Source organism: Petaurus breviceps, unplaced genomic scaffold, assembly GCF_028583685.1.
Source record: "Petaurus breviceps papuanus isolate PSGF00001 unplaced genomic scaffold, PetGlider_PUasm1.0 90743, whole genome shotgun sequence".
In the NCBI taxonomy this organism is placed as follows: domain Eukaryota; kingdom Metazoa; phylum Chordata; class Mammalia; order Diprotodontia; family Petauridae; genus Petaurus; species Petaurus breviceps.
Window position 1 is genome coordinate 8669486 of NW_027187332.1, and position 16315 is coordinate 8685800.

A 16315-nucleotide genomic window follows, 5' to 3' on the forward strand; every position below is an offset into this window, starting at 1 on the left:
TGGTCTAGTTGAGTTTTATAGCTTTTTGCAGAAAATCTCATTCTTCTAGCAATAAAACACCAGACCATGGAATCCCCTTCCTGTGGCTTCACTAAGAGAAAATCCTTAAGGTCACTTTTGGAGAATGACACAGACTTCCTCACTGGAGTCTTCCTTTCAATACTTGTCTCCTCAGTACCACGGCATGAAAAGCAGACCACAGATTCTATGTTTAAATAGGTTAATCAGACTTTCTAATATCTCTTCCTACTTTGATCTCAAGTTTAACTGATCTTCCCCACAAGAATATATTATATTCTCCTGGGATGGAGATCCAAGATTTTTTTCCCAATGTGCTTAAGTATGCATAATTGACTAAGATATTCAAATCAAGGGGGTGGCTAGGTAGCTCAGTGAATAGAGCATCGGCCCTGGAGTCAGGAGGACCTGAGTTCAAATCCGGCCTCGGACACTTAACACAAAACTAGCGGTGTGACCTTGGGCAAGTCACTTAACCCCAATTGCCCTACCTTCCCCTCTCCAAAAAAAGAAAAAAAAGATATTCAAATCATTCAAGATTATCTGGAATCAGTACCTAATACATGTATGTCTTCTAGATGCTACCACTTTCCTACATTAGTTTAAGGGATGTGATAGCACCAGAATTCTCATTTTCCCCATAACAGGGATGAATTTTTCCTAAAAGGCAATAAAAGTATCCCTGAGACCCAGTTGTCCCTTGCCTCATTTGGCACACCTTCCTGGTCACTTAAGAGCATAAAAAGCCTCAAATACATGGGTTTGGGGCCTTGTGATTCGGTAGATGTCTAAAGATCACACAAGTCACCACGTTCCACCCTGTTGATCACATGTGTTTCCATATAGAGATAAGAGAGGCTTCAGCTCTAGGAGCTAAGTACCACTATATCCTTGATGAATAGCCTTACTGTATTAGGGCAAAGTAAACCTTTCTGCTAACTGTTCAATGACTCACTATGTGTTATTTCATCCCAACAATGAGCCTGAACTAAGAGGGTGCTGACCAAGAGGGTGCTGTTGTTAAGATCACCTCTAATAGGGGAAATGGAAAAGTCAATGCCAGCACAAACTGTATTTATATTTTAACTATGGTTAAATGGTTAAACTGGCTAATGACTGGTGTTTGTAAGATAGGTATGTCTTAGTAAGAAGTGGCTGAAATCAAAGAATGTAAAGTCTTATGTTCAGTGAGGCTGTAAAGTTAGCTTGTGGCCAGGTGAAAGATTGTAAATGCTAAATGGAAGATTTTATATTTTTTCCTAAAGGCTAAAAGGAGCCAGCAAAGTTTGAGTAGGGTATTAACATGGGTCAGAGGTATGTTTAATGAAAATCATTTTGCTAGCTGTGCGGAAGCTAGAATGTAAAGAGATATGAAATAGGGAGGCCATTTCAGTGATCCAAGTAAGATGGGGGCCTGAACCAACGTGGTGGCTATGTGTAAAATGAGAAAAGTTATGATTCAGAATGTGTTGTGAATGTAGAAATGGCAATTTTTGGCAATTAAATGACCATGGGAATGTATTATCAGGAGAAGTGAGAATTTAATCCAGTAATGTGGACACGTTATGTGAGCAGGGGGCATTTTGAAGTAAGACGGAGAGGATATCTATGCCCTCTGTTCTGAGTGGTGAGCATGCCATCTAAACACAGAGTCATGGGGATAAGTAATGTTTCTTGACACAAGTTTGAAAGTTTTGTTCTCAAAAACACATACAACAATCTTTTTCCTTAATGGTAACTAAGTTTTAACATTTTTTTCTATTTTTTTTTTATTTGCAGAGTTGATACAGATTTATGGGGAAAAAAAGAATATTGCATACTCTAAATAGCAAACCAAAGCTTCTGAATAAAGCATGAGAGTGACAGTTTTCATCTTGAATTGCTTTTGGGGGGGGAAATCTTTTTCTCCAATCTCTTGGTAAATTGTGCAACTGTAGGTAAAACAGGCACTAAGCCTCTCCTTTTCTTTAAAAAAAAAAACTATTTAAAATGCAGAGAAAATGCAAAAGGACTGAAGCTTTCTAGCATTTTATAACTTGCTTCTTCATATTTTAAACACTTTCGTTTTTCTCCACCCATGCAAAGAAAATTATCCTTTTGTCTACTGTCCTCAAGGGGCAAATTTTGTGGATTAAAAAAAAAATGTTGAGTATTTTGGAGACAACCTCTTATTTGTTGAAATTGTATAAAGAATTTTTTGCAAAATCAGTTTAGTATCAGTCAATCAATAAACATTGTAAACACCTGATACATATCAAGCACCATGCTAGGCACAGGGACTCTAAATGCAAATGTGAAACAGTGCTTTCCCTCACTGAGCTTAACATTGTGCTTATATGAACTAATGTTTTTCCCCCAGTGTTCTTTTATCTTTCTTGAGTACTTGCTCACAGTCTGTTCAGCAAATAAGAGTAATACAACACAATATAAGTAAATTACATTTACACAGTTTGGAAGAAAGCAAACATATGATAGCATTAATAGTTGTAATGATGGTTTCTACTTCTTGTATATTTTTTATTGGTTTTGAAATGTAGGCCACATAGAACATGAACTCTACATGAAAAATTGTTTTCCCTTAAATCACATTAGAGTAAAAGGTTCAGAATGACATTATCATTACTATTACAAAGAGGAAATTTCATTCTGTGAAAGTGAAAATAAGATTAGATGTCCTATCGAAAAAAATGTAGAGTTGTTGCCTTTTAAACTGGGCTGCATTGCATTTGGCTGTCATAACTGAATGTTAGAGAGGATATATTCTTATGTACACATATAAAATGAGGAAATGAAATAAAGCCTATAATCAAGTAGTAAAAATTCAATACAAGTTTACTGAGAAAATCCAAGCCGAGAAAGATTGCTCGTTTTTGACCCACTCTCCATTTTCAAAGACTTTTAATTTAGATGTTCCGTGACTTTGAAGTAAAAGGAGTGATCTGACTTTTCATCAAAACAATTGGCTCAAGGTTGCAAAGATAGTTTGATTTAAATCAATAATTTATGCAGCATAAAAGATGTCAAAAACCCTCCAAAATTCATCTATCATTACAAATACATTGGCTACTTTAAACTCCAATTTTAAATAGTATACTTCTTTCAAGGTTGATTAAGTATTTTTTAACAAAATGTAGAGTGATATTTTATCATCCTTTTCCTGTGAAATAATAATACTTCCTCAATAATTCAATGATTCTGTGATAGAGCCAAACTTTGCCATGTGGTAAATCTTGCCTGTCTCCTCTAAACCATCCTTCACAGTGGGTTTACCCATCATGTTGAGGCACTTCCTCTCAATCTCTTCACATTTATTAAAAGCCTACTATATCTCAGGTCCTGGGGCTATTAGTAAGAAAATTAGTCAGCCCCTGCCCTCAAGGTGCTTACATTCTACTAGGGGAATATAATACATTCATAGACAAGAAAATTCAAGATAAATAAATATAAATAGATCTTTTTAGGAGGTCACTAATAATTGGGAGAGTCTGAGTCTCAAAGAGAGTGGAAGTTTTTAAAGAGGTAGTTGACAAGGAAGGGCATTCCAGATTTGGGAAACAATAGCCTGTATAAAATGCACAGAGTATGAGATGTATAAGAAACAGCCAGTAGGTCACTTTAAAACATATCCAGGAGGTGAGGAGGAGTAATATACAATCCATATGGAAACATGGCACAGCCACCCTCTTAGATACCTTGATATCTTCGAATCTGTATCTTTGGCAGCACTTACTTCTGTGCACACTTGGTTTAGTCTAATTGCTCTCCCCACCTTTGTTCTCTTTAATGTTATTTCTATTTCCTTTTGTATCATATCAAGGATGGTGATAAGAAACTCCTCTTTCACTAGTTGCAAAAAGTATTTTATGGATCTTTTTCCAAAAGTGACATAAGGAAATCTATCCAATTATCAACAAATCAAGGATTTTCATCTTCTTTACTATTGGCTAGTTGGCAGTTCTGGTTCCGGCAACAGAGGGATGTGTATTGTGCTGTTTACTAAACTCACCAGTTTCTTACTTTCTGAAACTCTGCTCAGTCCTCTCAATGATGGTACCCTTGATGGGTGAGATGACTTAGAACAAGTATAAAAATATTATGAGTCTGCTAAGTTTGCTACTGACTGCCAGAAGCTCTAATACATCTTTTCTCCTGGACATCCATACTTTACTGATTCTAACTAGTCAACAATTTTTTTTTCCTAGCACAGGGCCATTGCTGAGATAGAGGATGAAAGAAGTTCTTTAGATTTAGCCATTCAGTGATCCTTCATAATTTGGGAGAGAGCAGTTTTAGTTGAGTAAGGTTGGAAGTAAGACTGCAGATGATTTAGAGAATAAGAGGAGAGGAAAAGTAGAAATTATAGAAGTGAAGGCATCAGTTGTTAAAAAAAAAAAAAGTGTAATTTATTTTGGAGTGAAAGGAGTGAGAAGGGGCTATTACTTTTTTTCTCTTCACTAGAAAGTACTCTGAATTTCTCTACCATGCCTTTAGAAATGTCTCAGAGTCCTATGCAAAGTAAGTTTCCCTTAATAAGGAAAGGCTTTCCAGCTATTACGCAGCAGTAGGTGGTAAAGGCTAGGTCATACAGTGAATAGAGTGCCAAACTAGAGTCAAGAAGACTCCTCAGACGTTTACTAGCTGTGTGACCCTGGGCAAGTCACTTTACCTTGTTTGCCTCAGTTTCTTTATCTGTAAAAGGAACTGGAGAAGGAAATGGCAAACTATTCCAGTATCTTTGCCAAGAAAACTACAAATGGGGTCATGAAGAGTCAGACATGATTAAAAAACAAAACAAAACAAAAACAAGATGGTAGCAGAGAATAACAGCCCTGAAGAGGATAAACATCTAAACTTTACCAGATGGTAAACAGAGAGATGACCAGTGACCACAAGACCAATAGAGATACCTAGCAGATGTTACACAATGACCAGTGCATAATGATAATGCCCAACAAAGACAATACTATGTCTAATAGAGAGCAGCAGAAAATGAAATGAATATATTGACAACTCAATATCAGAGGTATGAATTGTCCCAGATTTGTATGTGCCTTGACAATACATATCTTTTTCTTGTGTCCATCATAACATGCTCCTTGGTAACACATGTTCTCTATGGATTTGCAATCTTTACTCATGGCATATGAGAGAGAGTGTACACAGGGAGACCCTCTCTGTCACTTACTTTGCTATTCTGTTTTATTTGCTGAGGTAAACATATTGGGGTCTTCTGAGCTATGGTTTTGAGTAGAAGCTGACCATAACCTTGACTCTAGAATAACTCATTCGGGGCTGATGTGTGAAGGGATCCTTAGATTCCACACATAATTTTATTAATAACCAAGAAGCTCCTTGCTTTTTTGGCTAAGCTATGGAAAACTCGGATCTGACAAAAGCCTTTGTTGGGTCTGTCTTGGATTTTACATACCTGAAAAGGCACTAATTAGAACAACCTTCTAGTCTCGCATCTTGTTGCATAAACATTGGAACTGAAAGGATTCTAAAAAGATATAGGACAAGATTATAGGTCACAAGATATCCTTTGGCTACAACATTCTTATAAAACATTTTTCTCTTTGTTTCCATCTAAAGCCACAGAGGGAGTTCAGCAAAAATGGGAATACTCTAGTCAGAGCTGTATAAAATCTACAATGAAGGAATTTATAGGCTTATACAATAAAAACTACTGCAGTGAATCCTGTGCTAAACTCATGTGAACAGTGCCATCTAATGCTTTGCTAAAAATCTGCAAGCAAAACCCCTTAGAAATCATTTTGGAAAACACGAAACTTGTAAATAGTATTTAACTATTGTCTAATAAAAATAAACATATCAATGTCCTATACATAAGACAATTCTTTCATAGTTTAAATTACACCTGACTTCATCATAAAATTCAGAGGTGGAAATATTCTCCCAGTACAAAAATCTGCCCAACTCTGTCATTTTCTACACTTTTAAAGCACAGATTTTCTATGCAATTAATATCTTGCATTGTGACTCAAATCAAAATTTGCAAAAAAAAAAAAAATGATTCTATTTGAGGAACACTCAATGGCATGCATAAAATGAATATGCAAAAAACCCATAAATTTCCAAATCCCAAGTATCAGGATTAGTTCTGAATTGTTGTCTTTAACTAGTTCATGATATGATTTGAGTGCTCAGCATTGTACGAGGAAAGCTTCATCCTTTATACAACCATTTACATTGCTTACCATTTAAAACTATTCAATTTGAAATAAGTAGGTTAGACTATATTAACTTAGGAAACATATCATAAAGAAACATGGTATAGTAGAAAGAGCACTAAATTTGGAGTCAAGAATATGGGTTCAGACTTTGCCTATGATATTTAACTATATGTATGACTTTGGGTAAGTCACTTAACATGCTTGTAGCCCTAAGTTTCCTCTGCTGTAAAATGGAGAGATTTAATTGGCTAGTTTCTAACATTTTTGCTTTCTCTAGCTCTATACTGAAATCCAGGACATCAACTCTGCCAATATGATTTATTTTTCTTTAATTTTTAAAATAATTTTTCTATCAATAAAAATCTGCCTCCCCCCCTTACCTGTCTCTCTTAAAGAAAGAAAAACTAAATCTCAATTATAAACATTCAAGGAAAACAAATTTCCATACTGGATATACCTACGGGGGAAAGTCTAGTTTTGTATTCTGAGACTTCCACCTCTGTATCAGGTGGCAGGTAGCATAATTCATTATTAGTCTTATGGAATCAAGACTTCGTTATGAGGACCAGAATTCCTAAATTTTTCAGTCATTTGTCTTTAAAATATTATTGTCATTGTATAAATTGTTCTCATTCTGCTCGCTTCATTCTGTATCAGTTCATACAAGTCTTCTAAGGTTTCTCTGAAACCATTCTTAATCACTCTTACATTACAGTAGTATTCTAGACCATTTATATACCACAACTTATTCAGCCATTCACCAAATTATCAGTTTCTAATTCTTTGCCACCACAACAAGAGCTATAAGTACATTTTGTGTATACAGGTTAATCCCTCCCTTAATTTATTCTTCCTTTTATTCTCCCATTTTCCTACTGTTTCTCCATTTAAGGAAATGTACCCAACTGTATGTGTTCTTCCTTCCTCTGACTAGTTCATTTTGTTAGCTTACCTTACCTCTTCCTTCTTGTTTGTAGATCTCTACTTGAACACCCCAATTATTATCATTTTCCCTCAATTTCCTCTTCCTTTTCCTCTCAGTATATTCCTCTTCCCCTTTCTGTCCTTTTAAGATCATCAAAATGTAGAAAAAATCATTGCTAGGCCTTCTATTTATTTAAATATCCTTTATGACCCATAATGATGAAAGAATTCAGAGGAGATTCATTTATCATCTCCTTATATTAGAATGTAAACAGTTAAACCTTGTTTAGATGTCTATGATTTTTCATTCATGTTTGTCTTTTTATGGTTCCCCTGACTCCTATGTTTGTATTTCAAGGTTTCTACGCAGCTGTGTTCTTTCATCAGGAATGTTTGGAAGTGCTCTTTTTATTATAAATATATTTTCCCCCTATAGGATTATATTCAGCTGGCTGCACAAATTGTTCTTAGTTGTAATCCTATGTTCTCTGCCTTCTAAAATAGCACATTCGAAGCTTCTGCTTGTTTATGGTAGTGACTATTAAACTGTTTGTGATCCTGAGTATGGCTTCTCAGTATTTGAATTATTTTCCTTCTAGCTGATTATAGCATTTTTTTCTTTTACATGCAAGTTATGGATCTGGGTTATAATGTTCCTGTGAGTTTTCATCCTGAGATTTCCTTCAGGACATAACAGGTAAAGTCTTTCTATTTCTATTACATCCTCTGGTTCTGAGATATCTAGGCAATTTTCTTTTAAGGTTTCTTGAAATAGTATGTTGAGGCTCTTTTTATTTTGGGGGGTTGTGGCTTTTAGCTACTCCAATGATTTTTAAAAATTGTATCTCTCTCCATCTTCAGGTCAACTGTTTTTTACTATGAAATATCTTATATTTTCTTCTATTTTTTCAGTTCTTTGACTTTGTTTTAACATTTCTTGTTGTCTCATGAATACATTATCTTCTATTTGATACATTCTAATTTTCAGAGTATTTACTTGGGCAAGATTTGGGGCCTCTCATGATAAACTTGTTACTATCCTATTTTTTCATTTTTCCTCTAGTATTCTCATTTTGTTTTAACTTCCTCTTTATCTGTTCAAGAAATTCTAGTTGAATTTGTGCCCAAGTTGTTTTTCTTTCATGCTTTGCTTATAGATATTTTGGCATAATTTTCTTCTGGGCTTGTGTTATAAGCATTTCTGTCAACAAATTGTGAAGTTTTTTTTTTGGTCTGCTCATTCTCACAGCCTACTTCCTGAATGGAATTTTGGAATCAGTCTAGGACCCCACAACTGCTTATCATGGAATGTCATCCCTAGATACAGGTCTCCTCCTCAGTCCACACTGAATCTATGACCCAGAACTTGGAAGTGAGTGGCAGAGCTGCTAATTTCCACTTCTTCATACTCAAGCTTAGGCCCCTCTGAGCTGGATCTGAGACTTCTTGCCCTGGTGCACATTTTTCCCCTTGCTTGGAATGATTTGCCTGTTGCACTCCTGACCAGCCCTCATCCCCAGTGTCTGTAGACCTTTACCTTTCCATGCTGACTTGGGCTAGAAAAGTGATCCACTTTTTTGGGTTGTTTTTTCCTCTTCACAAATTGTTTGCATTAGAGAGATGCTCGCTGTACTTCTCAGTTCTGCCACCTCTATATGGTTTACATATTAAATGTCTAGTTAAGAAATACTAATGGCATTTGAATTTCTCCTTGTGATAGCATTTTGTTAATGGTTATACTGAAGGTTCAAATGAATTTGTTATGAGACAGTGAAGTTAATGACCCTCTATTCTTTTAGATTTGTTACCAGTAAAATACCTGATGACTCTCTTGCAGCAAGTAACAACTTCAGCTTTAGAGAAACTGCAGATCCCATCCTCAAAAAGTTGAATAGGAAGTCCTAGGGACAGATAATGCTGAACACCTGATAAGGTGGCTAAAAAAAAATTAAACCCAGCAGTAAACCTCTACAATTGACATCAGCCCTTTTCATTACTGAAAACAGTTTGATGCCTGTAGGGTCATCAATTTAGACTGAGTCTACACATTTAGAGGCAAAATGGTTTCCCAAACTTATCTACAATTACTTCAGAGGCAGCTGAGTATAATAAGTGCTGAATTTTGAACCAAGATAACTTAGATTCAAATCTTGCTTCTCACAAATACTAGTTATACGATCTTAGGCAAGTCATTTAGCTTCTCTCAGTCTCATTTTCCTCACCTGTAAAATGAGAACAATAGGGTCTGTAGTATTAACTTTGCAGGGTTGTCATGAGGCTTATATGGGTTAATGCATGTATAATGCTTTGTAAATTTTAAATTGGTATGTAAAATGTTAGCTAGTTTTGCTATTATTACAGTCAAAGCAGTAAATGTAATCTAGCTGCCTGGATAAACAATGAATGTAAACTGGTTGCAATTATGTCTTCTTGTAGTTTGATCAAACATGAAGTATTGTTGAAATGACTCTCAAGTTCTTCAACCAATGCATGGGTAGACCTAATAATAATTCATTAATTTCATTCATTCAAATGATATTTGATTTTATACAATTTGCAAGGTACTTTTGCAGTTGTGCATATTGTCACATAATAGTATATACATCTATAAAAGGCTCTGAGATCCTTTTCAAATACCTGTGATTTACTGTTATATCTAGGAGAAAATTTGGGAGTTATCAGTCTGACATTTAAGATTTTACACAATCTGTATCTAATTCTCTTTTCAACTGAGCTGTATTCTCCAAAATACCCATTCTTTTTCTAGCTTCCTTTGTTCTTGTGCTTGTTACCCAGTCTGCCTGGAATGAACTTTCTCGACTTTTCTGGTCCCCCTCCCCCAAAACAGAAAATGTAGGCTCCACAACTGTAGAGAAGGTTTAATATGCCAAGTGCAGAAGACAGCCTTTCAAGGGATCCTTTTCCTGATGGTTATAACATCTGACAACTGAAATTCTAGACATATCTTTGTCTCTCTTATAACTGGGAAGTTTTGCCCTTAACTTCTGTTTTCTGACACCCCCCCCCCCATTTCCTAGTCTCAAATTATGTCTTAAGTATCCATTGTATTAGTTTAAATGTTCCTGTAATAAAGGCCTATTCCTTTAGTGCTACTGGTCAGTCCACCTCTTTTGTTAAATCCAAAATGGCTACAACAGATGGGAATACCTATATCATACAAAGGCAAAAGGCATGTTGAAGGTGACTAAACACTTTAACTTGGTTAGTTTGTACTGAACTTCCTACTTACTAAATTTTTTTATGTTTCTAGATCTGTTTTTTAAAGCTCCATGGTTATACATAAGAACCTGGGCTGAGAGGGCAATTGCCAGCTTTAACAATGTCTAACTTCTTTCTTTTGAAAAACCTTTTAAGGAGTGTTGCTGAATAAAGGATCTGAACTACTTTCCAAAACATTCATATTTCCAAAGTTATACAAGAATGCCAGTATTCTGCAAAGATGCCCAGGAATTCAGAGAAGTCATGCAAATAAAAAAGGAGCAGCTAGATGGAGCAGTGAATAAAGCACCAGGCTTGCAGTCAGGAAGATTCAACTTCATGAATTCAAATCTGGCCTCAGACACTTACTAGTAACCCTGGATCAGTCATTTAACCCTGTTTGCTTTAGTTTCTTCATCTGTAAAATGAACTGGAGAAGGAAACAGCAAACCACTCCAGTATCTTTAGCCAAGAAAACCCCCAAATGAAGTCATGAAGAGTCAGCATGATTGAAAAGTGACTAAAAACAAGGTACAATTAAAAAAAAACAACCCTGAAGATGGTTCCATTTCTCTTTTGCAGACATAACCTCCAGTCTCTTAATGAGCACAATTATTACATATCATCAGTTGATTAGTAGGAATTGCTTAATAAATTCCCATCCAAACTTACATTAATAAGCATGGGAACAACTAATGGTAGAATTTCTGGGTTGGTGAAACTAGTATGCCTGAATTCTTCTTTTCTATGCAGCTGATTCCAATAATTAAATTCTCATTTCAAAACAAAATAAACAATTCACTAACTGAGGCATAACACATGAATCATACTAAATCATACATAAAATCATACATAAAAATTTAATACCTTGTCTCTCATCAAAACTCAACAATCAGCATGGAAATTAGGCTGCCTGTGTATAAACCAAACAAATTTATCTATGAAATTGTACTGACCAGTTACAAATTGAAGAAAGAACAACTCTTAATCAGCAATAGTTTGATAAAGATTTCTGTTTGCTTGTTTTAACAAACTGACTTTTGATCCCTACTTCTTCCTATTTCAGTTCTAGAATCAAGAAAATTCCTACTGGCAATAGGAGGGATTTGGGGATGGCAACAACACTCTTCAGATTGATAGGTTTAATTATTTTAAAATAAAGTTACATCTCTAGGTACCAGAACATGTTGTATAGAAATTTCACTTGGCTCCCACTGCTAACATCAACCAAACAGGTTATTCAGAAACAGTGGACTGACTGAAGTGACATGTTGTAGTATGGCATGATATTCATAGCCATGTGACCTTGGGCAAGTCACTTAACCCCAATTGTCCTGCCCTCCCCCCTCCAAAAAAATAGCAAAAAAAAAAAAAAAGAACTTTGCTGTTTATATTGACTGAAGATTGAAGATTAAATTCTGGTCTTTCCACTTACTAGCTGTATAAGATTGGGCAAGTCATTTGAACTCTCTAAGCCTTAGGTTCCCTATGTGTAAAGTGAGGAAGTTACACTAAATGACCCTAAATAGGAGTGTGCTGGAGCCAGCTCAAACTAGTTTTGAAGTCTTTGTTAAATTTTTGGTGTAAACATTTAAACTTTGGAAATCTAAGGGCTTAATTTATTTTTGTTTGTCTTAGACTTAAGAGGGTGATGGAAAAAAGATAATAATATAAATTAAACTTAAAAGTATGTTCAGAGCATTTTTTTTGGAAAGCTTATTATTACACATTTAGGAGAACTAGCTGCTTCCCTGCTTTAAATCTATAATTCTATAAGGTTACAATGGCATAATGATCACCCCCTTCTCCATATATAAAAGACCAACCTTCACCAATTTAGGAAAATCAATCTCTCCTCCCCTCCCCTCCTCTCCTCTCCCCCTCTTTTATCCCTCCTCACCCCCCACCCCTTTTCTTCTTTCCCCCCCCTCCCCCCCTTCTTCCCCCCCCCCCCCCCCCTCCCCTCCCCCCCCTCCCCCCCCCTCCCCTCTCCCTCCTCTCTCAGGTCTATGTGTGGTCTACATATCCTAGCATATATATATAAAATGTCACCAGGTCAAAACCCACCCCCCCTCTCTCCCCCTCTCTCCCCCTCTCTCCCACTCTCTCCCTCTTCCTCTCTCCCCCTCCCTCCCTGTGTGAGTGTCTCATATATCTATACATACATATATAATACAAGAGGCACATGGCAAATTTTCTCTTGTTATAAATTGCTTCAGTAATCTTAAATTCCTATTTCCTGTTAGCAAATGAAAGTTGAGCACTTTGCTGCACAAACATCAAGTAGACTAGAAATAAGTAACTAAGTTCACACAATACTAAGTAAGTTAAATAAGCAAATAGGAAAGGAGGGGGGGAGGGGAGAGTATAGGGTAACTTCATTCCCAGGGTAAAGTACAAGAAACTCATTGCAGCAATGGATTTGGGTTTTGACCTGGTGACATTTTATATATATATGCTAGGATATGTAGACCACACATAGACCTCATGTTAACCGTAGGGAGTCATATGAGACCCACCTGGCTGAAAAAGAAAGCTGATGCAAGGTGGCTAAACCAAAAAACCAACTGGTGGCTAAAATAAGAAGTCAAAGAAATGATTATCATTAAGTGCCTGGAAGACAGAAGAGGGGAGCAGAAAACAGACCAAATGGAGAGGATCTGAGATCTACTTAAATTTAAGTGAGTTTAATGAGAAAAGCAATCTTTTTTTTTTTGTTAAAGCTTTGAACAGGGTTTAAAACAGTAGAAGGGTGAGATTAGAAACAATTAAGGGGAAAACTACCTAATTAGGACTGAATACTGGATTTGTAATAAAAGATGTGTGCTGGGAGGATTTAGATATTGAAGGAAATCGAGTTCAAAGCCAGTCTCAGATACTTGTTAGCTGTGTGCCCCTGGGCAAGTCATTTAACCTATTTGCCTCAGTTTCCTCATCTATAAAATGGGGATAAGAATCGTAGCTACCTTTCAGGGTCGTTGTGAAGACCAAATGAGAGAATAATTGTAAATTGCTTGGCACAGTTTAGAGAAGAGAAAGTTGAGATTTAGAGAAATTAAGTTACTCAGTGTCAAAGATTTCATCATTGCGGCAAATTATTACTTGAACCTAAGTATTTGTGTCAGTATTTGAACCCAAGTCCTCTGATGCCACATAAATTTTCTTTCCAGAATTCTAGAAAGAGTGCAGACTCTGGAGTCAGGAGACCAGGGTTTAAAACTTGCTGTCAACACCTACTACCTGTGTGACCTTGGGCAAATCATTAAACTTTGCTGGACCTCATTTTAGTCATTTGTAAAATGAGGATTAGACTAGATAATCCCTAAAGGTCTTCTTGGCTTTAGATTTATGAGCCTGGATCTGATACTTAGTAGTTATACAATCTTTTCCAAACTTATGGCTGGATCCCTGCATGTAGGTCCTCATCTGTAAAATGGGGATAATAATTTGTGCTGCCTATCTCACAGTGTCATTTTGAGCAAACACTGGGGTGCCATGCAAATATGTTATGTTTTATTTTGTTAGTGTTCAAAGTATTCCCAAAGTTCTGGCATCTAATTAACTGTAGATTTTTGGCTTTAACAACAAAGATGATTCTTGACGAGTCCTAGCTGTGTGTCCTTGAACAAGTTGCTGAGTCTCTCAGAAACTTTCCTCTCCTAAAAATGGTACCAATATTTATACTAACTCCTCCTGGTCATGGCTGTAGCTCTTTGTAAATCTTAATATACTACATAAATGAGGCTGTCATTGGAAATAGAATTAGAGAATACTAGACTTATGAGGTACTTCAGAGACCATTTAGTCTAATTCTTTCCTTGACCAAGAATTCCTTCTATGTTGTTCCCAAAAACGTGTCCATATTTCTTCCACATGAGTGTGATAGAAGCCTCTACATTTCACATTTGGATAGGGCCTAACATGGTTAGGAAGTTTTCCCTCAAAACAAGCGTAAATTTGCTTACCTGAAATCAAATAGAACAAATTTGAGCTACTTTCCATGTAATAAAAATAATAATAATGATATCTAATGTGCATTTATTTTTAATAGTATTTTATTTTTCTAATTACATGTAAAGATATTTACCTTTAAAATTTTTTGAGTTCCCAATTTTCTTCCTCCCTAAGATGGTAAGCAATATGATATAGGTTATATGCAGAATCATGTATATTTCCATATTAGTCTATTAGTCATGTTGTGAAAGAACAAACCAAAAGAAAACACACACACACACACACACACACACACACACAAAGTGACAATTGTATGCTTCAATACTCATTTAAGCTCTAAAAGATTTTTCTCTGGATATGGACAGCATTTTTCCTCATAAATCCTTCAAATTGTCTTGGATCCTTGCATTTCTGATAGCTAAGCCATTCCTAATTGCTCACAGTACAATGTTGCTGTTACTGTGGACTCCTTTGTTTTCCTGGTTCTGCTCAATTCACTTTGAATGGGTTCATATATGTCTTTTCAGATTTTTCTAAAAATATAAAAATCCCAATAAAAGGATTTGTTGTATGAAGTTTGGATTCAGTCAAATGGCCACACTTGAGGACTAGAGGAACACATGAGGTCTCAAGGTCACAGAATCCCACCCCATCAGGTTTTCTTGACTCCAGGACCAGTGCTCTATCCACTGTGCCAATACATATATGTAATGGGTTTTTCTTGCCTTCTGGAAAGGGGAAGGGAGGGGGAAATTTGGAACTAGAAATAAAATAATAAAATAAAATAGTATGTGTTACCCAGGACTAAACACAATATACTACAGATGTGGACTGACCAGGCAGAAAGCAATAATGCTATCATCATGTATCCTGAACACAATATTTCTTAATGCAACTTTAGCACTGCATTAGCTCCCTTGGCAGCCAGTACCTATCAAAAAGCAGATCATTTTCGCATGAAGAGCCAAGAGCAAGTAGCCATGGTTCCCCAACCCTGTACTTAGGTAGTTAATTTTTTTAATAGGCCAAGTATAGGATTTTACTTTTAGGTCTATAAAATTCAGTTCAGTTTCTAGCCTGTCGAGATCTTTTTGAGTCTTAACTTGGACATTCGGCAGGTTAGTTATCTCTCCCAGCCTTATGTGATCTGCAAATCTGATTAAGTGTGCCTTCTATGCCTTCATCTATGTAATTAATGAAAATATTAAATAGCTCTGGGCTGAGAACTTTCCATGACCTTTGCTCTGAGGCAGCTATGTGGTGCAGTTGATAAAAGCACTGTCCCTGTAGTGAGGAAGATCTGAGTTTAAATCTAGCTTTGGACATTTACTAACTTTGTGACTGGGGCAAGTAATTTAATCTCCATCCTGCCTCAGTTTCCTCATCTGTAAAATGAGGATAATAATAATAGCACCTGTTTCACAGTATTGTTGTGAGGACCAACTGAGATATTTTAAAAATATTAAACACAGTTCCTGGGACATATAGTAGTCACTTAATAAATTCTTGTTCCCTTTCCCCTTCAGTCTCCCATAAAAAGAAATGAATGAGGAAATGGGAAAAAAATTTTCCTAGACAGGCTGGAGTAAGTTATTAGGGGAATGGGAAAAAATGAAAGTTGCTTTCCAAGGAACATTGTCATAAAGACACCTAGGACCCAAAGTGATGTTACATTTAATTTCTGCTTTAACTTATCAATCCATTCAGCCTGCTGACAATGGTGGAAACTTTCACTAGCTTCATGAAAAGGAAAGGTACTTGGAATTTACTACAAAGGCAGAGTGGAGAATGATGATCTCAATCAAATATGGATTATTCTAGTGCTGATAAAAGATACTGGTTGGGAAGCAACTCTCACCTTTATCTGATAAATGTGGTCTCTTTAACCCACAAGTCATGGGGCTGTGCTATCTTTGCCTCCAACTGTACACTCTAGCATCCCTCCTTAGAGCCCGGAGCTCCTGACTGATGAGAATTTATCACATCTAGGATCCTTCAGACCCATC

The 16315-nt window shown here is 36.2% G+C and overlaps 2 long non-coding RNA genes across 3 annotated transcripts in view; one reads left to right on the top strand and one right to left on the bottom strand.

Moving 5' to 3' along the window:
- Positions 1-16315, bottom strand: part of LOC138145674 (uncharacterized) — a 432060-nt gene that overhangs the window by 396576 nt on the left and 19169 nt on the right. The window lies entirely within an intron of this gene.
- LOC138145673 (uncharacterized) overlaps positions 7580-16315 on the top strand; it is a 253461-nt gene continuing 244725 nt past the window's right edge. For both annotated transcript variants that reach the window (XR_011164284.1, XR_011164285.1), the window contains exon 1: positions 7580-7833. This is a non-coding gene — a long non-coding RNA (uncharacterized lncRNA). The remainder of the gene's footprint in view (positions 7834-16315) is intronic.